This window comes from Macrobrachium rosenbergii, chromosome 5 (assembly GCF_040412425.1).
Source record: "Macrobrachium rosenbergii isolate ZJJX-2024 chromosome 5, ASM4041242v1, whole genome shotgun sequence".
In the NCBI taxonomy this organism is placed as follows: Eukaryota; Metazoa; Arthropoda; class Malacostraca; order Decapoda; family Palaemonidae; genus Macrobrachium; species Macrobrachium rosenbergii.
Genome location: NC_089745.1, coordinates 28,655,961 through 28,683,460, shown reverse-complemented (window position 1 = coordinate 28,683,460; position 27,500 = coordinate 28,655,961). Strand labels below are relative to the sequence as shown.

General features: G+C 36.5%; 1 protein-coding gene and 1 long non-coding RNA gene across 2 annotated transcripts in view; one reads left to right on the top strand and one right to left on the bottom strand.

Moving 5' to 3' along the window:
- The window catches only part of LOC136838631 (uncharacterized), a 259,640-nt gene that overhangs the window by 79,155 nt on the left and 152,985 nt on the right, over positions 1-27,500 (top strand). The window lies entirely within an intron of this gene.
- LOC136838632 (uncharacterized) overlaps positions 8,476-27,500 on the bottom strand; it is a 242,049-nt gene continuing 223,024 nt past the window's right edge. The window contains exon 8 of the long non-coding RNA XR_010853058.1: positions 8,476-8,502. This is a non-coding gene — a long non-coding RNA (uncharacterized lncRNA). The remainder of the gene's footprint in view (positions 8,503-27,500) is intronic.

Sequence of the window (27,500 nt, the reverse complement as noted above, 5' to 3'; positions counted from 1 at the left end):
TTAGTGATCCATGTTATAAATGCTAACCTTAGGAAACAGAAGCCTACCACTATGAACCACGACAGGATTATATCTACCAGAAGACATCTACACTGGAGAAAGGTATTCCACTAAAGGAAGGACAAATGACCTAAAACAGGTTGTGTTGATTCTATCATTGTTATAAATATATGAGGCCTTACCAAAATAACTAAATTCCGTGCAGCATTTGCTGGCATTTTAATTCGATATTTCTCAATATGATGTGGGTCAGAAGTTACACTAAGTATAGTTAAAGCTTCAGACTCATTCAACGGAGTCCCACCTACTTGAGGGTGGAAAATCTCTACAAGATCTACTAAGCAATGGTGTTTACGTTTTACTGACGTTCAACCTCATACCCAACCGACTACACCATTCACTAATCTGCTCCATGTTACGAGTGAGACTAAGGGCATCTTCATTTCTCATAAGGGGAGATTTTACTACACACACAAGTGTAGCATAAACGCCACACTAAAGAATCTTGTTTCCAGTGTATACACTAAAAATAACAGTGGACCAAGAGCACTACCTTATGAACGACAGACACAATAGGTCTTGGTTTGCTAAAGATCCCATCAACAGCAAATCTCTGCATATCCACCCACTCCAAGATTCTGAAGTTTAAAATTAAGTGCCATATAATCTGACAAATCAAAAGCAGCGCTAAAATCTATTTGAATTACTCTACACTCAAAGCACTGAAAAAGGATCTCTTGAAAATGGCAGGTTAAATCTAAAAGAGCATCACAGGTACGTAACTGCTTCCTATATGCATACTGACTTTCAACTAACAATCCTTTGGATTCTACAAACTTGTACAGTGGTTTAAAAAAAAGTTTTTCTGTGACTTTGGAGAGTACAGGGCCAATAGAAATTGGCCTTTTGTTACTCTTTGGAACAGCCACACTATGACTAAGCTTGCGCTCATCAGCAAAGATACTACGTCTACATAAAAATCTATATAATCTACTATGTCTACATAAAAATCTACATAATCTAATCTTGGGAGATAACACACTCGAAACCTTTTTGAAAAACAAAGGAAAGAAATCTTCAGGGTCTTATCCGGCCCAGCTATCAAGATTATCCCTTAAGTGGAATGCAAATTTTGTAAGGAGAGGTTCAGTATGACAAGCATAAGGGAGAGGAGCATCCTCAGCTGATTGCTTAGCTTTAAAAGCTCGATGAAGAAGTTTAGCCTTTTCCTTAGGGCCAGTAACCAATCCATCATCAAATGTTAGCAGTGGTGGGATGGAAGATGTTCCTGACCCAAAGATAGAAGATGCCAATTTGGTCCACTACTGATAAGGCTGAGTAATTTCGTTGAGTTTCCTTCTTAAGGAATTATTGTAAATTTCTATTAGCTATATGGTAAATTCTATTTGCAGTGTGGCAAGACCTAATAAAAATGGTGCAGTTTTCATGTGAACGATTTGTCTCTATGTGTTCAATTTGGTCTGTTTATGGAAGCTTGCCAGCATGTATCATCAAACCATGGCTGGTCATTTGTCCTGATCTTGATGACCTTTCTCAAGACCTATCTTTCTAAAATAGCCATCAGCATTTCATTTAACTTCCTCTTGGGAACTAGATTAGATATACCACTTGAAATATCAGTGCCTGAAAAGTTTCAACAATGCAATCCATGCTCTAGATTTCAACCGGGCCGTTTTTTCAATGCTGGCATTAGGCATATACCGTTTGACACGTCCATCTCAGCGGCACAATGGTCGGAAAGAGTCTATATACTCCCAGAACTTAGAATTAATGATAGCATGAACATCTGTGAATATGGGGTCTAATTTATTACCAAAAATATGCATGGGTTCCTCAATTACCTGGACAAAGTCAGAGGGTAAACTAAACTCAAGAACAGGCCGGCCATGGTTATCAGTAGAATTTGAATAAAGTCACATGCTGTGCATTGAATTGCAGTCTCCACAAATAACAAATGAAACTTTTGGATCCTGTAACTGAACTATACTAATACTCCCGAAGAGACAGTCATATGCAAAGTTGTCAATATTTGTATTATGGTAAAGAGCAAATACATAAACAATGTAGAACTTCCTAAAAATCTTAAAAACAGAACTTCCTGGTAATTATACTCCAAATTTTTCTTCCGTTAAATAGGTCGTCCGGACCTCGTGTATATAGCCGTACCTTGCACATATGGGAATTTACAACGACAAGTGAAGTCAGGCTATCAAACCCTAGGATTAAAAATTCAGCCTTTGATTTGTTACTACTTACTAAAGTCTCATGTAAAAACATCACATCGCATTTATGGGTATAACTCTGAAGATCAAGAAAATTTGACATTAAGCCTCAAATATCTGAGTAATGTACCCAGGCCAGGGGTTAGTTCAATGTCTCATGAAAGTATTAAAATTACCAATATAAAATTTGAAGCACATCTCATAAATAGATTCATAATAACAACAACACAGCAATAATCAACAGAAGAACAAACATTAAAATCAACAACAGTATTCATGTTATTCTCGATATTTTCATCAGAAGGATGTGTGAAACTGACCATATGTTATTAAAAGTGTGCTGGAAGCAACTGGTCGACAAGGTAAAGCCGGGACACCTTACAAGGCAAATTTCAACCCGCAGGGTAGCCAAATCAACTGGGAGAGGACAATCAAGATGGATATATAAATTATAAAAAGCTGAGAAGGAAAGTATGAAGTTCAAAAGAAGGTGCTTGCCTTATGATTCTCCAAGCAACTTTGCTTTCTTATTAGCCGGTCCTAAACGCTTATGAAAAAAAAACAGGAAAAATGCCTGATGGTACCCTCAAGCAAGGGAACTCAAACCCAAAACCATGGGAGGCTACGGCGCATCCAAGTCTGGAGAGCTTATATTAAGAGTAACTCTCTAGGTTGCATACCAAGGGATCTTTTCCACTCTCTGGTTTGATTTTGGAGTGTTCTTCTCCAGAGGAGATGGCTCCCCAGACTAAAGTATCTCTTCTACCTTAACTCATTTAGGCAGGAACGGGACAACCCACAGTGAATGGAATGAAATATGTGTTTACGCATAAAGCCAAGCACTGGGATCCACAGGGTCATTCAGCACACCCTAAAGTGAATGTTGCTAAGGAAAAGCCGCATTAACCCAATATGATTTACTGGATATTGTTCCAGTGGTATCCAATACACACACACACACACACACACACACACATATATATATATATATATATATATATATATATATATATATATATATATATATATATATATATATATATATATTAACTTTATCACATACACAATTGTTCTGTGCATTAGTAGAATTACTAAAGGACCTCATTCAAACTGGGTGGTATCTAATGGATTTTTATTCAAAAATATTACAATATTTCTTGGACAAACAGTCCACATTATCAAGTATCCGTACAATCTTGGATAATGTGGACTGTTTGTCCAAGAAAGCTTATAGATTTTTAAATAAAAACTTATCATTAGATAGGCACCAAGTTTGAATATATATATATATATAAATATATATATATATATATATATATATATATATATATATATATATATATATATTGGATATATATATACCCCCCTCTGTAGATTAACCCACTATCATTTTTTTGGATATCATTGGGTTAATGAGAAGTATATATATATATATATATATATATATATATATATATATATATATATATATATATATATATATATATATATATATATATATATATATATATATATATATATATATATATATCATATGCATATTATACACTACACAACGAAGCCACAATGCTACAGTTGTTGGAGGTTGGTGGAGAATATTTAGGGGCCATGTCTGGTTGGGAAGGGACATGGTGGGGAGGTGTATAGATTCGAGAGCTTAAATGAACGAAACAGCGTTATCGAGGCACAGCAAATAGGCATCAGTGGAGCGAATGTCCAGTACAAACACCAACAAATTAGTGATTCGTCCGATGTGTGGTCAGGCCCTTTACTTGGCGGATTCTATTAAATGAGACTGACACACAGTGGTGGGTTGGAGGGATGTGCTCCCCACCCCCCTCTGTAGAATGTCAACCAAGCCTTTCCCCAACACTCAAATATTATTTTCTGCTTGCTAATGGGTTTGCAGAGACTACCAAAGGAAAGGATAACAAAAAGGTCCACAAGGACGACACAAATATATATATATATATATATATATATATATATATATATATATATATATATATATATATAGTATATATATTATATATAACATATACAGTATGTATATATGTGTATATGTATACATATACATAATATATATACATATATATTTATATATTTACACATTTATATTTACATTTATATTTATATATATGTATATATATATGCGTATATAAATACAACATACATACATATAAACATACATGCATACATATATACATACCTACATGCATATTCACATAAAAGCTTTTTAATGATCTCACACCTCAAACCAGACATTTTAATGTAGGATTTACTTTATTCTGGCAATAACTTATAACCATGGGGAACTATATATTCTAAGTGTATCTCTCAGGCAAAGATTCTAGCCTATGCCTTTTGGATTTGATAGAGATATGGCAGCGACTTTCCCATTCTCAGTCACCTTTGTACCATCGCTACAAAACACAGGTTCGAACCTTGCTGGCGTAGACGCAATTATTGGTTGTAAGTTTTCAAAGTGCTGAGTGAATTATATATATATATATATATATATATATATATATATATATATATATATATATATATATATATATATATATATATATATATATATATATATCTTCTTTCTTTGCATCTTTCTCACTTCTATGTGGGGTCGACGTTTCTGACAGCCTTCCTCCACTTAGCTCGGTCAAACACATCATCCTCTGACAATTGTTTGTCTCTCAGATATTCTTTAACTATATCCATCCACCTTCGCTTCAGTCTTCCTCTCGCTTTCCCACCAGGCACCTCCATCTGCATCACTCTCCTCCCTGCATATGTCTCATCCCTTCTCATCACATGGCCATACTACTGCAGTCTTCTTTCCTGGGCCTTCTTTGATAGTTCTACAACTTTAATAGTTCCTCTTATTCTTTTATTCTTGATATATATATATATATATATATATATATATATATATATATATATATATGTGTGTGTGTGTGTGTGTGTGTGTGTGTGTGTGTGTGTGTGTGAGTGTGTGTGTATAATATATATTTGCGCGTGAGTGTGTGTATGTGTGGGGAATTGGGCTTACAGAAAGTCGTATAAATGGAGTTATATCCCTCGAGAGGAAATACTTGGGGCTTTCCTTGAAAAATCCACTCTGCCTCGTGTGACGCAGACACAGACCAAAGTACTTGATGGTTAGTCAAGGATAGTAAGTTGCAGCTAGGGTGGACAAGGACAGGGCTGACGACTTCACCCCAAAAGAAATGCTAAGGACCGGAAAGGAAAACTGGAGGAAGGACGGTGTGCCTTAACTAGGAAGGCAGTGACAAACCTGCCTATCAAAGAGAGGAAAATTATAATAATCTGAAAAAAACTGAAGCAGGAAGCGAATTTCAGAGCTTGGTATAATTATACCAGATAAAATACAAAAATAATACGATGTTAAAGAGCGCACGTGCAAATAATAACGCAGCAAATTGGCAATCAGTAGTAAGAGTACATAAACAATGCACATGAGAGAGAGAGAGAGAGAGAGAGAGAGAGAGAGAGAGAGAGAGATGAACTCCACAGACGGTGGAGGGTTAGAGAGGCGATAAATTGATTGAAATAAAACAGGTAACACTAGGCTGGAAAAATGCTAAATTCTAATACGCAACCAAATAAAAACTACTTAACTGGCAAGCCCCATCAAAAGCAGCGGGAGGCAATTAACTGATATTTATTTCCAACATAACTGTAATGGCTTTCATATTTTACGTGTATAAACTTGCTCATAACTAACTGACAATGGGCCAAGACAATCCTCTCTCTCTCTCCCCTGATACAAATCAAGTCGAACAAGTAAATGTAAACTGTTAGCTCGACCACGGTAAGCGAACAAAACGTCCTCAAGTTTTCAAACCTAAATGATCGTTTTTGGTCAAACAAAAATACAAAAAGTTGAACACCAAACGCAATTTAATATAAAACGGGGCTGAGGCTATCCACACAATTACTGTCTTTATCACATGGAAAAAAACTCACTTCACTCGTCTGCTTCCTCAAATACTAAATGTTACAAAGGCTCTAGAGCACTTTTGTGTCTAGGATTACTTCTGCATTTTTTAATGTTTTCGTTGCTACTTGAGTTAATTCAAATTAAAGTTATGATTAATGTTCAAAACGCAATACTTGAGGTCTGGGTTTTGAAATATTCAGTGACAAAACTGCAAAGTTAATCAACTTTCAATATAGCTTAAAGAAGGCTGTTGGGATACAGCATTGAGCTAGCAAAATGCAAGTAGACAATCGAGTGCATTCAAAATGAAAAGAGGGCAGACCCATTTGCTATTGGTAACCACTCAGTCAATTAAAAGGATGGGTTCGGAAACACTACTGATGTTTTCATTTACGAATATGAGTACGACTTCACCCCCCGGCTTGTTTGCGAAAGATACATATTTGAGCCTCATCGTGGTTAATTATAAATACAAAATGTCAAGGTAGCGGCACATATTGGCTAAAGGAAAGCACACCCACTGCCTAAATGTTGCGTAAGTGTGTCATCATCAAAGTATTTAATTAAAAGGTCTAGATGTACTAATATGGTGAAAATATCTAAAATTTGTAATCTTACATTACAATTTTACTCCAATTCAGCACCTTTCATCTAACAGTAATCTAGTTTCTAAATGGGGAAAAGATTCCTATAACTGATTGTAGATCTTATATTAGCGTACAGAACAAGGAATCAAAATATAATAGGAAGACTCAATGGGCAGAAAAGCTTTGGTTGTTGATGCATATTCACAGAAACGGGCCTTATCTTGGAACAGGTCTTGAGAATAGCTTTAAACTAAGAATGACCTTAATTTCTAAAACAAAAATGAGGCGATAAAAGACATCCTGCTAGCAGAATGGTTCAGATACTAGTGTGATTATCATAAACTCTGTAAAGGATGCTTTTTAAGGGATACTTTGGCAGATCAGAAAATCTTGTATAATTTTTAAATCTGTAACTTAAAGAATCGTCAAGGTCATTCATTTTTGTTAATTTACAACTAAAAAGAAAAGTGCCCAGCACCCCATAAACTTTAAGGCAGGTGAAAAGTTCGCAGCTAAACAAAACAAAAAGATCTCGTAAGCGCACAGAAAAATCTGAAAGATAAACAAGCACCTCTCTATCTCTTCTTTTCATACATTTCGGCAAACTACAACCAACGCATATACTCCCTTCCTTTAAAAACTACCTTCCTTAACTAAAGCCTCCAATCCACCAGACGCATGCAATATGAATGAAATCTAGAAATCCAAAAAAGAATGAAAATGCATTTTCTGGTACATTTATTGTAGCTTTGTTAGTGATGTTTATCCTCCACTTTGTGCCATTAACATTTTATTGGACGTGTACACTCTTGAGATTTTCAGAATGAAATTAAATAAAAATAAGTGCGCCAGACTCGCCCTTCTCCCCAGGGTGTGCCATTAATCCACCCCTCCAGCCCTATAATACACAAACCGAAAATTGAGTAAAGCCTACAGAAACCAATAACCACATTTCATGGGAAGAGTGATGCTTCTCGGATGAAATGAACCCAGGCGCTGGACGCAATTGCAATGTGTTGGGAGCATCTATGCATGCGCTCCAGAATCGCTGGCATTAAGGAACGTGAAACCGACCAGAATCCATTTATCAGAGAAGAAACGAAAGGACGGAATGATAAAATGCCAGGGCAAAATCATGCATTTCATTGCTAGTGGAATGAACAGCAAGACACCGAATTAAATATAAGAGGGGAAATTTAAAAGGGTAAATTCGCATATAAAGGATTACGTATTTGTTTTCACTTGCAAATGTAATACAATCCATCTATATACTAATTAATGTCTGGCTCATTCAAAAACTAAATCATTTCAACAGCTTGATTTATGAATTTGTCCATTCTTAGTAACAAATATCCAGCCAGAAATAAAAATGTATGTTATTTTGATACCTGACATTTCTTCCGCGGAACATCTGAAATAATGCAGAAGAAAAGCACGAACAACCCCAGAGATCTTGCTAATTTATATATAGTTCCTTCTTCCTTTTACCTAACACAATGTGTCAAGTTCAAGATCTCTAAATTTGACTTTTGTTGAGCTTAAGACCTTGTCAAATAAATAAACAAATAAGTAAATAAAGAATCAACAAAAGTAACAAAACCGGCTCACCTGAAGTGCACCGTCCTTCAGCTCCAACAAATGCAGCTCTCCGTGTTGACAAACTTCAACACGGACGCCGAGTACATCTCGACGTTGCACAAGGCAAGTCGCTCTGGAAAACAAGAGAACAAAAAGAAGTGTTTAATTATCCGTCTTGCAAAACATTATACACAAGTTTGTTGTAATTAGCTTAATGATGGCGCAACCAAGTGAATCTTTGCGCACCAACGCCAAACAACCTTCAACAAAAAACATTCTTTTGTCAAGACTCACTCGTCTCAAAGTAAAGATGGAGAGAACAAAGAATTAACCCAACCCTGGTTTTTCGCGGTTTGTTAAAAGATTCTTCTTCTGCAAATACTAAATATCCCGCATATTCTATACATCTCAGATGACTTTATCAGGCATACAATTTTGGAAACACACACCACTACATTAACACTCAATCTTTTCGTATATGACAATACGCATTTATGCCTAACTCTAACTATAAGTGACTTAGTGTGAGAATTCTGAATATAAATGTTCATTTAATTCTGATGTAAAAATTTTGTGAATATAACCCTGATGAGGACACAGTGCATGCAGGTTCTTCTTTGCAGCTTTCTCCCTAACATCAAACAATTCTCATTAAATGCTGTGAGAGATACTCAACAATGCACATGTATAAAGCATGTAGTATAAAGCTTTATACTATCAAAGTTGGCAAAAATCCTCCATCCGGGATTTCACTTTTTGTATATTTGCATGATAATGAACAGGGTTAGCCCTAAAATCTAACTGGGTTATTCTTGGCCTACAGCTGTCTTTCCTTTATAGTTTCATTAACGTCAGCCCTAAAGCTTTGATTTACAGGCAAAACAGCCGATCAAATTAGCGGAAATAACCTTGATTCGTAATATAGTATCAGGGAACCAAAGAAGTTACCTTCACTCTTTTAGAATTATGTGATTTTTCACCATTTGCCTCAAGTAAAATTAACACTCTTTAGCGCTCAGTCTCGATTCATTCATTTCCATCTCGATGAGAATCTCAGGTGCCTATATTACATAAAGAATATGAATCAATATACACGAACTTACACGACATACCAAATTTCACCTCGTGTGTGTGACCGAGAGAGAGAGAGAGGGAGGGGGTTGGAGGAGGAGTTTACTGGATCTCAGAATGCTTTTCTGTCGAACGCATAATCTGTAACATTCTCTACATCTCTGACAATTGTGTGATTTATAATATTCTGAGAGGGAGATCTGTCACCACCTGAAAGGACTCATCCTTTAATAAATCTCTTTTATTACAAGTCAGATCTAGTTTATGATTCGCTCCTTTTTCTTTCTCATCTTAAGATATATTCATATTCCCTTGCTTTGAAATGAAATTAAACAGAAATATTACAGAGAGGAGGTGATCTTTCATGAATCCCTAACTGCAGTTGATGATCTGCTGCTTTTCGAGGTGTTCCTCAGTAATGAGGATAAAATGACTAAATGATGAGTAAGATGAGAACAATGGCTGTTAACTACAACCCTCCTAAACCCTTTGTTTCATTTTCTAATTAATCAACTTTCGGCGACAAGACATTTCATGTATCGCTTTATTTTCAAATTGATATTAACAAAAAAATAAATCAGGCTACAGAAGTAGTTATTTTCCAGCGACTCGGAGCTTTACCAAGCTTCATGGGTTGATATTCAGAACGCAAGGGATTAAGAAAAATAAAATAGTACTTTGAAAGAGAGAGAGAGCAGGTCAGCTCTACTTGCTTCTTTGATTGCCTGTTATGGTATATACGAGCTTGGCGTGCGTAGCGCGCTCTGAAATTCGGCGCTGCTGTCTCCCCTACCCTCCCGATCCCTTACCTACCCTGCCCCCACCCAGGGCGGACAAACAGGTTTGTAGGAGGAGGGTGGATGTCTCCCCCTACCTACCCCGGCCCCACCCGGGGCGGACAAACAGGTTTGTAGGAGGAGGGTGAATGTCTCCCCTACCCTCCCGTTCCCCTACCTACCCCGCCCCCACCCGGGGCGGACAAACCGGTTTGCAGGGGTGGGTGGCTGTCATGTCTTCCCTACTGTCACCCGGGGAGGACAAACAAGATCCAATTGGATATTATTATCACAGAATGCTTCCTAGGCATGTGGCATATACATTGCACATGAACTGAATGAATCGATAAGGCAACTGCAATCATGACTAAGCAACAGAACGGCAATTCCCTAGGAATGAGGATATGTCCTTTAGAAACGCTAAGGTTTAATGGAAAAGTACTTAAGGTGACTCTCCTTAATTAGCCGTGTTGGATTACTGAGAGAGAGAGAGAGAGAGAGAGAGAGAGAGAGAGAGAGAGAGAGAGAGAGAGAGAGAGAGAGAATCCAACAGCAGTAATTACTTTCTAACAAATAGTGCAACTACGATTAATCGAGTTTAATCTGCGACCTTGGCCAGGCTACGGGAGAGAAAGCTGACGTCAAAGCAAGACAATCTATAAAAAAAGTGTAAAAAGAATAAACACCCTCTCTCTCTCTCTCTCTCTCTCTCTCTCTCTCTCTCTCTCTCTCTCTCTCTCTCTTTTACAGTCATATTTCGGCAATAATCGTGTCTGAAGTTGAACAAATATTCTATTAAAAGTCAAACATTTTCCTTGTCAAGAAAGCTCTCCCCACCCCCTATTTCTCCACAGCCCCTCCTTCCACAAACTTCCTAAAATGGGAAAAGGTTATTCAGAAGAGACATTAAAAGTTTCAGGAGAGACACTAAAAGTGAAAATGTAATTAATATAGAACAAGATATGAACCATCTTTTTTCTATTAAATCAACCTTAACTGTCAACTTTATTAAATAACAAAAACTCACTAAACGCTCACTGCCACCAACAATGAAAACCGTTGGCAGAGAAACAAATAACGCAACCACATCAAAGGCCAACCTTCATCCCTCTGCGTTGCAAGCGCACTTAGTTGATTAGCATCATCGCAATCGACTTAACCGGAAGCAATACGCGATTCCTCGAGTCAATACGACACTGTTTAGTCACTGGGGAGGTAGGGAAAGATTTTCATAGAGATGAATAATGCAACGAGGGGAAAATGTCAAATGAAGTTCTTGGGAGATTCAACAACCAACGAGAGGACGTTGCAGAAGAGCGACTTTAATGTACCTAAGGACATTGATTAACTCTCTAAACAGATATGCAGAGCAAGGATGTTAAAAGATTGGCTTAGGAGTATAAGGAATAGCACCAGTTTTTTTCGGAATGGGCCTTTAAAGTAAAATATAAATCGTAAGGACATGAGAAATAGTTAATAAAAAGGAGGTAAAGTCTAAAGATGTAAAGTTTACATTTCTTTTAGTATTCTTATAGTACACAATCTTTGCAATATAAATTACAGATCATCATTAGTAACCTACTATTCTACATATTATTTTAACCTTTTCTACATGGTCCATAGAAGCCTTGACAATGCGCACAAATATGTGAGAATCATTACGTCTCTTACAATGCAAATCTTTTGTCTTTAAGCAGGAAAATGAATTCTCGCGTTAACGCTCGGAAAAGAAGTAGGCTTCTAGACGTTTCGGTGAACGTGATATACAATGTGTCTAAGCTAAATATGCATAAAACAAAAAATTTGGGGCAGCTCAAAACTCCATCCTTTAAGTTTTATTCTGCCTTATGGTGACTGGTGACCAGATGCCCAGTCTAAAACCCTCGCAAAGTCTTCTGCTTCATTCATCGTCCATTCTACAAGCGGTCAGTTTTTCAATTTGTATCAGTTACATTGTTACGATCCCTTCTTATTCACTGTTGTCTGTTATTATGCATATTCTGCTTTACTCCTTTATTCTTTTTTTTTAAGTGTGGCATACCATACTGTGGAAGCTTCAGGTCAAGAGAGCCTAGTCCATGCATATATTGTTCATTTCACAAATATGTAAGCAAACGGTAAATATAACAATGCACGCGTGTATGCCTGTTATAAAATGCGTGAGGGGGTGCCGTAAACCAGCGGTAAAGCACTTGGTTCTCATAAGATCAAGGCTGCCACTCACCGATCGACCTAGCAGTAAATGGATACCTGCGTAAGTAAATAACCTTATCTATAACCCGACGAGCACCAAAAGGCTCTACCTTTCTGGCTTACACCCCTCGAATGGGAAACAAGGTATGTAAGTACGTACAAAAATTCAAACTTTACATGAAACTAAACATAGGAACTACAAAAAGTTAGTGCTTTATGTATGGGAAAAAGAAGACGTCTTTAAAATAGGCAAGTGCAGTAATTAACAAAAGAGAAGTAAAAGATAAAAGAAAAAAATCAGTATTTGCAACCATACATAGCACAAAGCCTTGACTACAAAGTACAATGTTAAGATAAAAACAGGGATGAAAAAAACTGTTAGATAAAAGAGAAAGCCCGTTACGAGAAGCTGTATGCATGGAGGCAAAATATGGCAGGAAATACATTCGACGGAGTAAAGTGAAGGAAAAGCAATTAACGTGGTTTCGCTCCAAAAATGAAAAGAAAGAAAACAGTCTGCAAGTAATGGGTACTGCAACGCAAAGGGAGCCAAGGGGAAGAAGGAGGACGACGTTTACTGGAAATAAATAAGCGAAAGGAATGACGGGCAAGCACATAAATCTTCGACTTCAAAGCCATATATATTTGGATAACGTCACAGAGAAGCTACAGTGTATTTCGCAGAATATTCCAGATTCTGCATTCCTTTCCCTACATTTAACTTTATTAGTATCAAAATATGAATGACCGTTCTGATCATCATTAATATTATAATCAGGAAACCACGATATTCTATTGCTCCAATATACAACCGAAAGGAAAGAATGTTGCGCATGGAGCAGCGGTAACGATTTACTCCTGTCATCTGCTCATTGCTCATCCTTCTGTGACAATTTACCTAGAAAACCCAGATGTATCGACCACAAAAACTGTTCACATAAATTTACTCTTTATGCACACAACTCTAACTAAACTAACGAATTAGCATTAGTTTATACATTCACTGATAACCGTAATGGTACAGCGTGTAATCTAATATGAACAATGGAATAAACGAGAGTACTTGAGTGGCCGGCAACATAAATAAAAAATTAGTAAATCAACACACTATGCAGTATAACTACAGGAAGACAAACGTGCCAAGATCCGTAAACACGAGCCCTGGACTGTAAAACTGCTGTTTTCCATAGAGCAAGCCGCAAGTAACAACAATGACCAAAATACACCAAAACTATTTTTTTCCCTGAATGTCAAACAAAGCACTTAGTTACAAAATAACAAAGCGTTGATTCTAAAAATAGTTCATTTAAATAACACTCTTTTTCATGTTAAAACGAAAACAACATGAAGAGTACAAAGGCAGATTCAAACGTTCATTTAATGGTAATGAAGAGAGAGGCTTAGTCCCAGAACTCCATCATATCCCATTGGCGCTTCCTCGCCCTCAGGTTTCCCTTGAATAATAAATGGATTGTGACCGAGACCACCGCCCCGTAACCTTTATCTATTCCACCTACGTGTCTAGACTGAATCCCTGGGATATAGCGCTATATAATAATATTCCTGCAAATATCCAAGGAAAATGGGAGACGCTGGGTCTGTTTTGAAAGACTTTTTTTTCCATGAGTAAACAATTTCTTTATCCATTGTTTTTTTTTACATGTCCCATTTTTCTGCCAATGGCATGCTAAAAATAATCATAAATTACGATTTCAATTTTTAATCATCTGATAACATTATAGCAACATAATCATTTCTTTAAGCATCGTGGTTTGACACAGGTTTCTGTAACAACAATAACTGATTACCACAACTGCATTCCTCAGTAAAAGCATCAAAAGTTAGATGTTCAGGAACTAAAAGATTCTACAGAAACCATCATCACAGGAGGCTATCCATCAATTTTAAATATGACGCCTTATCGTCAAATGACACTCACTATTACTCTTCGTGTAGAGAGATGAGAGGTCTTATACTAAATTCCTGAAGTCCCTAAACTCTCTTGATCTGGGGCATAAAATCTTTAATATCAAGCAGGAAAGTTGATATTCTGCAAAGTTCTGTAAACATTACAGAATTCAAATAAAAAAAAATATAACCCACAAAATGACTGAATTGTTATGATCAAAGGGCAATGCCTTTTTGCTTTACCATCAAAGAGGAATAAATCTGTCTTCATATTAGACTTACATTTTGAAAACTTAAGTATCCATAGGAATAAAATTCCATTAGAAGACTTCTTTACACCTGTACCAAAACCCATAATGTCAATCTTTCTAAAACAGGATTTGTGCAACAAACGGCAAAGAGCACGAGATTGCCATTTAAACAAGTTGAAAACTTGAGGGGAAACTCCTGCTACCCTTGAGCTCTAAATCCTAATTTTTTTAATTTTTTACCTGCTGTCGCAAAGGGGACAGTTCTAGACTTTAGCATTATGATTTCGAAAGACAATAATTCCAAGGAACTAAACTTAATTTTCAAGATTCATGCCTTTATTAAAACCAAAATCTTGCCGATTCTAAAAAAATAAATCCCAAACTTTAAAAAATTTGAGAACCTTCACACCTGGAAACTTAGGAGGCTTATCACCATGGGAACACATACGCTACCGACATTGGTATTACATCATAGTTTCTCTGTGCCATAAAATTAGGGCATGGCTGCCTAAATTTTTTTATGTAGGCCACAAAAATGTTTCAAGACGTTAGCATTCACTCAAAATTATATGTTTCTATTATTTCGTTGCCTCATTATTTCATACAAGAGCTTGCGCGCGTTTGCGAATTCTTATATGTTAGTACCAAGCATATGTACAACACAAGACAAAACAAAAAGACATGAAATCTTCTAAAAATATCAATTCACTTCAACTTCGTATGTGTTACAGTTCATCTCAAGATGTACCAAATATTACTGCAGCTTTCTTCGAAGGTAAACAGAACAATCTCATTCCCAGTAGTCCTGAAAGGTATCTGTAACTAATTTAATCTCCAAAAACAATTTCATCAACTGCAGATTAATCCCAAAATTATGATTATTTTTTTTTAGGCCTTACGGTTACGGCGCGCCCCTTACCCGGTGGTGGGAAGGCGAAATTGGAAGTTTGTTGTGTATTACAAAATTCCACTGTATACAGTATCATGCTCCTACTGTTGCTCTGTAACCCAACGTTTGGATTCACTGTACATTATAAACGTATCATTAATTAGATCATCATTATGTGCTCTCATTACGGCATTCTAAAAGAGAGAGAGAGAGAGAGAGAGAGAGAGAGAGAGAGAGAGAGAGAGAGAGAGAGAGATTATTGGCTGAAATAATTTACAAAAATTTTTCACTTCAAGAATTGGTCAAATATTGTGCATCAGCAACTCAAATTTACGAAACCTATTAATAACATAAAAAAACCTGGGAAACTGAATATAATTACATTACTTACAACTGGAAGCAATAGGTAAATACAACTTTCTACAAAGAGAGATGCTCAATACATGAGAGGCATTTCACTGGCTTAAATAGCTAGCTAACTAATCAACAAATGTAAAGAAAAATTAGAGCTTTCTAAAAAATATCACACGTCAAATCTGTCATAATATATGGAAGTAACATATTCCTAACCAGCTTTTATTAAAATAGTCTACTACTCTGGAACAGCTTAGCGTTCAACAAATAAAAACTGCTTCTTCAGTTTATTCAGTCATGGGAACCGGAACTGATTAATTCAACACCGACTCAAAATGACCTTCATTATCTTACTCAACTTTGAATGGAAATCGATATAAGTAAAGTAAAAAGTACATTTTTTGCAAATCCTTTCGTGAAACGGGTTAAATCTGGCAATAATATGCTTAATTAACCTTTCCTTATGCATGAAGACGAAACAGGTTATGTGCCTAAATCATCAATGTTCATCTTTGGAAAGCAGATTTTAGAGACAAATGGCCGTGATCACACACCTTGAAAAGCAAAGGGGGAGGGTTGTGTGGAAATCTCACCCTTGTAATTTTTATAAAAATTATTCAACCGAATTTCGTACCTGATCGTTATTAAACGTGATAGGTCTCTACAAAGGTGATTAACGATCTGGGGCTTGCAGGATCATCTCTGGATGGGTAACACTTTCTGGAGATGGCCCATATAACTAGACAAACGAATGTGGTGATATAAAACCAAGATACTTGCCTCACGCTACTCAAAAACACATCGAATGACGCTCTCACATATTATAATAAACACAAATTCATAAACAATAAAGACAAATCGCACCATCAAAAAACACGTCACGCGATGGGTCATGTGGCCGGCAAATGTTAAAAGTAAGCGCCGTTCCCCAGGACATAATAGTGGAGGAGATAAGCCATACAATCGTTCATTTCATGACACAAGCATGAAATTCGGCAGAAATACTCAATGGGGGTAGACTTTAAGAAAAAAGTGCTAGCCACATGAAATTCCCTTAGGTGGCCATCTTCCAAGATGATTATCGTGAAAAAATGACAATATATTTTTGTATAAATAACCAAAGTTCAGTAACTATTGGGATTTCTTTGCCATAAAATTGCAAACTTTGCTTGGGAGAACAGTCCTTGCCATTCAGGAGTCTAATTTGTCAGCCATTTTCCAAGATGGCAGCCAGGTAAGCCTAATATACAAAATAATCTAACTTCCTTGGTATTTCTACATATTTGTCCATATAACTTGATTTCGATGAGTATTTATAGCCATTTTCTCATAGATATAATTAAAAAATGTATATGTGACAAATATACTAACTCATTATTAACTGTCCAAACATGAGAATTATGATTATGAGTATATTAGGGTCTATTCTCCTTCTATCATTGTTGAACATCAGTGTTTTAGACTCCTGAAGAAGCATGATAAGGGCAGCTACAAAGTGCAGTACAGTCTAATTCTGTCTTTTTACACGTGCACCTTCCACCTTCTCAATGAATGCCTTTTGAGCTGCTTCTGAATTTTCATGGTGAAGAGTATTTTTCTTTAAAATTTTACTTCCCGATGCTGTTTCATAATTGGTTACAAGCTGGCTTATTTTTGGTCCAGCCACCATCCATCTACGAAGAGCTGATGGGTTCTCTGTAAGCCCTTCAGCTTCCCCATCTTTGCTGATAGCATTTTGGAACTGCCTTGCAACCTCTGGATGTTGTCTCTCTAGGCTCATCATATCTCGAAGATGAACTGGAAGCCATCGTGCATAACTGACGTTGTTGTTGGCAAAGAAATACTGTATTAGTTCCGACAGAGACTTATAATACAGTGCAAAGTTTCCCTCTCTAAATGAATGTATCATTGTGAAAATAGTCAACTCCATGTTCAAAATCAAAAGCCAAAATTGAAAATGTGGACATTCTTTCTTGCATGCATCACACCATTTTTCTAAAGTTACGGATTCCTCTTCACTGTAGCGGATAAAAATGAATCAGTCTGAAACATTAAGGAAATTGATGCAATATTTTGTATCCCAGTTGTACCTCATCCACTGCTTTGGCTAATAGGGATATTATGAATTTCAACAAAACTCGTCCACACAGCTGCATCCTCACTTGAGATTCAAGAGTAAGTCTTCTTTCCAGTAAAGCAAGCAAGCTATTCAGCCTACCCAGAGGACAACTAGAGTCCTAAGATCGATTTTTGTGGTGAGAAGCGACTTTGCATGTTCTTGGTAAAACCAATTATGTGTCTGTTGACATAAGTTGTAAATTATGCCACCAGCAAGTTATTCCATACATTTTCCCCACTTCTGGGCAGGATAGAGCCGAAGAGTACAGCTTTCTGGTTTCTTGGCTATGAGGTTGTTAGCAGAGTCCCATAATAGGCTGTGATACCAAGGAAAAACCATATTGTCCTCTGTCACATTCGTGCAAGAACCTTCTGTGCAGACAATTTCTTCAACATTACCCATTTCCCACACCATCGCAAAAGGCTCATCAGCATCACGTCAAATTCCTTTCATATGCTTCGGTATTCTTATGTATCTTCCATGTACCCTCACACTTCCTCGATGTCAACCATCTTCCATACTAACGACTTTTTCACAGCATCTGTCCAACTCTATTAAAACTCTATTAAGTTCTTCCTCCCTCCTAGGACCTCTTAGCTATAAACTCTTCACCAAGCTATCATCCTCATTTCTTTCCTCTTGACCACCCCATCTCAAAACACTATGATCCTGGGCGTCCACATTTCTCACTTTCAGTGTCCCTACTCCATATATACTACTCACAAAGTTAATTTCAACATCTTCAACCTTTTTTTCTGTCATTCACATTTGGCATCCATATATTACTTACAGAAATAAGAGGAAGTTCAACAATCACTTGTATTCCATAGACAATCTGAGTGACTTCTTAAGCTAGTACATACACCTTGCATGCTGTCTTGCTTCACCTAATTTGTGACTCACCTTTTCTTATCCCACACTCATAATTCACTGCTCCCTCTTCTTGGTTTTTATTCACACCCATAGTCTTAATTTTGCTCACATTAACTCTTGAATATCTCCTTTGCAGGAAGTTGTTTTCTCTAGTTCTACAGGTTTTTTCAACTATCCCCAGACAATATCGTACTGTCTGCAAATATCATCAATTTTAAGCTCTATGCACATTTAATTTTCTTACTAGCAGATGCTCGCTATCGCTTGCATTTACTAGTTCCCATATCTGTACCATACCCATACCCATACCCATATCTGTATCATACCGATACCATACCCATATCTGTTCTATACCCATACCTGTACCATACTCAAACTGATACCCATATTTGTACCAAACTCATAACCATAGCCATACCCACAGCCTTACAATACCCATACCTATACCCATACCATATCCATTCCATACCCATGCCCATGTCCATACTATACCACTCCCATATGCATACCATACCCATACCCATACCTATATCCATACCATACCCATACCCAGAGCTAAATTAACCCTATTAATAATAGTCAGCAAAAGTCTAAGGGCAGCACCAACCCCGTTTACCTTCCGGTCATATACAAAGAATTGACCATATCTTGGTGTAGGTGCAGGGGCAGCTGTTGATGGGTTTTGAACCAATGCTGATGCCATTGGCGGTTCCGGACCATCACCAGTATTGCCTGTTGTTGTTTTATAATTACATGCTGAGTGCATTTCGAAACGAAAATAACAAAGCTCAGCCAAAAATCTTTTTATTACATACTGTTGGATCACTTAATGTTGAAAATTTCTGAATAGCTATTAAAATATTATTCTTGAAAGCCGTCTTCACAACTCCAGGAACCTTTGAAGCAGTCTTTAGCTCCTGAAGCATTCCTGGGGAAATGCCCATTGGATCATAATGTCTTAAATTCTTAAAGACTCCAGGATCCTGTGAAGCCGTCTTCAGCACCTGAACAGATTCCTATAGGATCCGCTTCCCCTCAGGGAAGAAATCCAGAATCTGTCTTTGGAATCATTTCGTCCACCTCCTGGAGAAACGCCCATTCGATTATAATGTCTTCTTAAATCTTAAAAACTCCAGGTGTATAACAGTAGTCTTTACTGTGATCCTCATAATGCCGGTAATTCATAGTTACCACACGAGGTTAATTAAACACTTCATAAATTCTAAAGGTCAAGGAAGTTATATTTTGATCTGAAAAACCTGTATATTACTTTTATAAAAAAAATTATGTCCTTACAAATTTATAAACTTTTTGTTAATAACACTCAATCTCAAATTTTAATTCATCATAAAACATGGAAGAGGGAAAGGAGGAGGGGAGGGGATGGGGGGAGGAGGGGGAAGGGGAAGGGAAGGGTGGGGATGGGAGGGGTGGGGTATGGGTAGGGGAAGGGGGAGGAGGGGGAGGGGAAGGGAAAGGGGAGGGACACACACACACACAGAAAGACAGCCAAGGAAATTAATACAATAGATACCATATCATTGCTCCTACATTTATTGTCCTTTCTCATTTCTCGCATTTCCTCACCTGTAAAGATAATGAATAGCCATGAAGACCCTTGTCTCGGACTGACTTTCACAACAAACCATCCCCCCTCAGCCAATATACTGTCAAATACAGTTTGCTTTCATTATAAAAACTTTTGACCACTCTAAGCAACTTGTCTTGTATACCATACACCCTCAATACACTCGTCAACGCCCCTCTATCGATTTTATTATAAGCTTTTCTAGGTGCATGAATGTTATGTACAACTTTCGCACATACACACACACACGCATATATATATATATATACATACATATATATATATATATATATATATATATATATATATATATATATATATATATATATATATATATATATATACATACATATATGGATGTATGTAGGTATACAATATACACGTGTGTGTATAAGCTTGATTTTAAATATGCTTTATGTTGAATTTTATCGTGCAAAAATTACTCCAAAGATGAATTATTAATCACCTCACAGCATTTCGACATAGCGATTTGAGCGGGAACTAAAAGAAAAGGACACGAAAGGACTCGAACCTAATTCCAATTAGACCTAGCATCCTCAAGAGTCTTCGGGGAAACATTTGAAAAGTTTAATGTCACGGGAGACAATTCCACGAGTCACATAAACATTTTAAAATGTCTCCGGCATTTTCCTCGGATTCCATCGCGGAGATTTAAATGTCATCAGGGACAACACAAGAATTTAGAAGCCCCCGATGTTGTATAACTCAACCCGATTCCCAGGAAAGGGCTCTTTTTAAGATTTTGGGAGCTTTTCTTGAGAGCGCGTGTTTGTTCTTCCGTGACTGTTAACACGGTAGCTTCTAACATCAATATTTGCACTAATGTGTCTGTTACTAACAACAGCAATATAAACCGAAGTGTGCATCTGAAATATTAGCTTATGTAAGACTGGAAATTAGAGGGCATTTACTGCATACGCCAATTTTCCTGGCCAAAATCAAGTTAGTGTGGGTGGGATAAGAGGATCGTCAATCAATAATCTATATAGTTTTTAAAAAATCACCTTGTAGCTCTGTCCTTCGTATCTAGAATAAACAAAACGCGATAGTTAATTGAAAACTGCTTTGAAAGAGAAAAAATTATTTTGTCAAACGTTTACTTAAAGTGGAAAGGAAGTAAATATTTACTGACAGAGTGGTCACAGCAAAATACAAGCAAATATTAATGGACAAGGAACACAAGCGCACGCACACACATATAATTGTATGTATGTATATATATATATATATATATATATATATATATATATATATATATATATATATATATATATATATATATTATATTACAACAACCCAGAGTTTATTGCAGAAACTCATGAAACAATCCATTTAGCAGGATTTTGTTGGACCGCGTCTTTTGTCTCTTTTTCCTTTCAGGTCGAGGGAGAAGTGTTTTGGAACTTTTCTTTCCTATAACATGGCCTTAATGTATCGTCAGTTTGAAGCTCTACCTGCGAAATTGTCGGAGGTATTCAAAGTTAAATTCCGGATACAAATATGATACGATATATCGACAATGTAAATTTATAAAGAACATTCTTCTTATCTCTATTTTGTATAACTATTTTGATAATAATTAATTACTCATTTTAGTGGGATTATTATTATTATTATTGCGACAATGATCATGCTGCCAATCGTAATAAATGTGAATAAATCGCTTACATAAGAAGCATTACTCTGCATCGCCAGTAAGTAAACTTTATAGGAGGCGAGTACCAACGAAAGGCCTCTCTGGCACGGCGGGCAACACCTCGCTCCCCCTAGATCATCGTTATTTTTAATTGGGATGAACCGGGAGTATATATCTGCTCCAATTACTTTAATGTGGTCTCGATAATTGGGTATTTATAATGGCCATTTCACATTTCATTTATAATTAATGGGAAAAACTCAATTCATTTGACTTTATGTAAATAAATGTAATTCCTTTTAGATTTTTACTACTGAATTTTCTCTATATCCCTGTTTGGGTAAGGAATAGTTTCAAGCTTTCATGCAAACGTTATTTGATCTTCATGACAGGAAATGCACCTTTATGTAGAAATGGCGAATTAAGTAAGAAATCTGGGGAGGACAAATTCATATGCAGGCACATTATTAGAATTTCATGCGATACATTCAAGAAATTCCCCTAAAAGAACAGGTAAAAAAACAATTTTATCTCTTGTATGACGTGGGGATATATTTGTTTTAGGGCCAGAGCGCTGGGGCTACTTACCATACAAACGACCGCCCTTGACCTATTTCCACTTTTTATTGAGTCACCCCTTCCCATTCGGTAATCATGTTCAATATTTACTTTGAATCTTTCTGACGAGGGAAATGAAAACGAGGTGTAATTACAGTGCATCTTATAATTCATCAACGCGTCCGATTTCTTTCCAGATTTATCTGCCTGTAATTTAAGATATTCCTTCAGCCGAGATTGATTTCACTGACAAAAAAGGGACCGTTTTATTGCAGATGTGCTGATAACAGGGAAACTAATATTATGTTTCATTACTGAAACTTAAAATTTTACCTCGTTCAAAACGAAATTCAACAATTTTGCACACTTTTGCCTTATGAAACTGCAACAGAACAATAATAATATTAACAATACTTTGATAGTATTACAGTAGTATTAGTAACAAAAACATCATACTCAGTAGAACGATACAAAGAATGGACGAATGAAATAATAAACAATAAACAACATAAGGCGGCAAGAAACATGTGAACTGATAATTCATTAACCAACACTGAACCAGTCCTTGCCAGTTTAAAGAACCTGTGCGACAAAGAGAACTAAATACACGAGGATCACGTCAAATGAAAATCAGGATTTGCATATGGCGAAAAGAATATTTTTTATTCATTTATCTTTTCAATTTTATTGTTTTCTATATTTATATTTTTTTCTCCTCCAATAAAAGAGTGAGTGAGTTCGTAACTCCATCGCCTTTCATACCCCCCCACCCCTACCAGTACCTATACCACCTTTGAACGTGCCCTGCCCCTTCTTCCCTGCTTCCCTCACCCCTGAAGACTAGGAGCAAAAGGACGAAAGGTGTAAGACCCAAAGACCTCAAACTCATGGTTGGATCAATAGGAGAGAGAGAGAGAGAGAGAGAGAGAGAGAGAGAATATTATGCAAAGAAATATAAAACACAATAAAATATATATAAAAAAAATACACTACGAGAAGCCAACGGTAGCTAGAGGAATATTCAAGGCTCAAAGGTAAACAAAATGTACATCAATTATGTATTGGGTTCAAGACAATGTATATATCCAGTGAGAGTGAGCGAAAGAGAGGAGCATTTTACTATGTAATATATTAACAAAATTTAACATCAGACATTTTAATCGAAAAAACAAAACGAGAGAGAGAGAGAGAGAGAGAGAGAGAGAGAGAGAGAGAGAGAGAGAGAGAGAGAGAGAGAAGTCCGCACAAAACAAACAGAGGAAAAACTGTACAAACACACAAAAACAAATATAACATTCACCAGGCAAGCAGTTTGGTTACTAACAAGTACAAAGGCTCGGGGCAAACTTCCCGTTTCCGCGAACTGGACAGTTTCTAACGACGAAATTCAGCCGTTATATTTTTCACGCCGATATCAAAAATAGAAAATATGTATATTCTAAAGCTTCCCTTTAAAGCCAAGACAGTACCCCAAGCTGTACTCTGCAAGAGAAAAAGGAAAAAACACAAATTCAGAAGACTTCCTCTTTTTTCCTACGGAGCCATCTCACACGTTTAATAGTTCTTGTTTATTTGTCAACCGTTCTTTCCGTTCATCGTCAAACACAGATATGTAAACGCTAAAAAGCATCCAAATATTTTTTCAGTAGTTATTATGATATTTACAGGAAGGCATCACAATAACGCATTTTCCACTTTTACTTTATGTGACAACGAATTTGCAAATAGTCCTGGGCTTAATAGTTTCGTGAAAAATTTGGAGGTCTCGCGAAAAGTTATTGCTCTGAAGGGAATGGTGCACGGATCTCGCGAGCGTGTGATGGTGCCGGAATCCATACTTTCAAAATCAATGGCTTCTAAGGTTTAATATTTTGTAAATCTTTCCTGACAATAGTGGTAAAAATTGCAAAGCATCTCTCGACATCAGGGGCACGTTTCCCCACGGAACTCTGATGATTCTAGACGTACTACTGGCTCCAAAGTGATTTCATTTTTGAGTTCTTCGATACTACACACAAACACACACATTATATATATATATATATATATATATATATATATATATATATATATATATATATATATATATATATATATATATATATATATATATCTTCATATCTATTATGTCTTGATTTAAACATGCAACCACCCAAGCTCACTCCCCCCTCTCTCTTTCTTTCTCCCTACATGGGTCACAAGGGAAACTCAACAAAAGCATGAACACGGGGCTAAGAATAGGAGCAATTACGTATATTCACACATGCATACGAATGTTTTCACATGACAGAGGCAAGCGAGGGACGTAGTTACTTATGAAAGCGCAATGACAAAGAACGTGTCGGGAATAACTAAGCAATTTCGCTAGGTCATCATTTTTCGAAGGATTCGTGATTGTGCTTTGTCTTGCAACATGGGGTTGTGACTTTTTAATGCGAGTCAAGCGGTCGCCAGACCTTGTACAAAGAGTGTGTATTTTCCTTTGCATTTACCAAATGGCCTTGTTTCTCTATATCTGTTTTGCTTATGAGCTTGTATTTGGATTTATGTATGGATACTACATTTAGTGCATGTGTGGTGCAGGCATAGATAAAGAGAAGATCCTCAGCAAGTCTGTTGGAATGGGGTTGCTAGACCCATGTCCTCCTTTACGCTGGTTGGGCTAACTACAACTAACTGACATACAGGTATTATTTCAACAGTCAAATTACAAGAGCAACAGTGTAATGTAAGTAAGAAAACGAGCGTTTTGCATTAATACCCGGATAATTTCGTTGGTCGTAACTTAGAACCACGAGTGCTTTATATATATATATATATATATATATATATATATATATATATATATATATATATATATATATATATATATATATATATATATATATATATATATATATATATATATATATATATATATATATATATATATATATATATATATATATCTCGAGTGGAAGGAAAGGGCATTAGCCATACCTCCCTGGTTTGGTCCCAGTGCAACTCAGAGATTATATATATATATATATATATATATATATATATATATATATATATATATATATATATATATATATATATATATGACGAAACGAAAGTTCAGTTCATTTCAGTATGGTTGTCCGTTCCCCCGACGGCGTGGCAGCATCAGCGGCAGTAGCAGTGGCTGAGGCGAAAATCGTTGTGTCCCGAACTTGAGATTCGCTGGTGACACCATTCTGAAGAAGTTGTGGAGTGGACAGGAGTGGGCGGATGGGTAGGCGGAACGGAACTTGGAGAGTGCTACAAGAGGCGGGCAAGGAAGGGAGCAGGTGGAGATTGAGGGGGTGGACGTACAAAAGTCATGCACGCCTGATTTGTTTTCCACAGACTTTCTGATTGTTGGGACAAGTGGGAGAGAGATACACGAGTGGGTTGTTCTGGAGAGAGAGAGAGAGAGAGAGAGAGAGAGAGAGAGAGAGAGAGAGAGAGAGAGAGAGAGAGAGGAGTGTTGACAATGGTCTAATAATGATAATCGCGGTTTCTAAAACTCAGAGAGGATAATTGAGGCAAGGTTGAAGAGGAAGCAAAAGAAAATGATGGGGTAAAAAAATGAGAAATACCATATTGGAGTTGTAAAGGTTCCAGTTGATCACAAATAATAATACCAATGCCATCTATGCCTTGTTGAGAAGAAAAACAATAATTTTACTATTTCCTGATATAAGTTAGGTATGAAAGAGATCTATCATAACCGCAAAACAGCCCGCGAATCACAGCTTTTTTTAAATACCGGCTATAAGACGGACTAACTGGTGTTCTTATGTACGTTACGCATCGCGGAAAGACGTCAAAAGCATTGGTTTTAAAGTCTCAGGAAATGAGTGTTGCCTCTTAAATGGAAAGGTGACTGGAACCAAAAAAAAATACCGAGAATTAATCTATAAGCTGTCCACGAGCCTTAAAATCCGACCGCAGTATTAGGAATCGAACAGCATGAGTAGTAGAGGAAAATTTAATATCGACGAGGTGAACTTTATTTGAAGAATTATGAAGATCTTCTACAGCTGCCTAAGGAATCTGTGGACTTGCCAGGTGAAAGAAATTATCGATACTTTTCATGCTAATTGCTTTCCTTCGCTCAAGTCTACCTCTTGAACCTTTCCTAGCTATGCTGTGTCCTACTGGGCGGAGAATTTCCACTGATGATGTTCATATATTCAAGGAAATTCCTTAATGGGATTACGCTTTCAGCAGTGTAAAACACAAAATGGCGTATATACAGTATATGTATGTATGTATATATGCATGCATATATATATATGTATATCTATACATATATATATATATATATATATATATATATATATATATATATATATATATATATATATATATATATATATATATGTGTATATATATATATATATTGTGTATTTGTTTTTCAACGGAGATCCCCTGCCCAATACTGGAAGCCGTGAGTGAGATTGATGTTTATCATAACTTTTATATACTACGTGTTGTTAGAGTTTATGGATTATCTTACAATGAAATTGGTTATACTGACAAAATCTCTGTTTTCATAATGCTGTTGACATGGAAACGGAAACTTCACAACGTCACTTTTCTAAAGCATTTACTTTTCAGAAGCGTAGCACTACGAAAATTTAAAAATAAGATCAACCAACTATTGATTATTTTTTTTCAGAGTAATATTCTACGTAATAAGATTCCATTATCTAAGTAATGAAACTGAGGCCTACTATTAATTACACTCACGCCAGCCTAAACCTTTAACACAGGGCAAAATGGACTTTTCTCCTTTGATACCAGGTAATACTGTCAGTACTTGAAGCCGACTGATGTGATGAAATATAGCTAATTATTCAATTTATTAATTCTTAGCGGCATTATC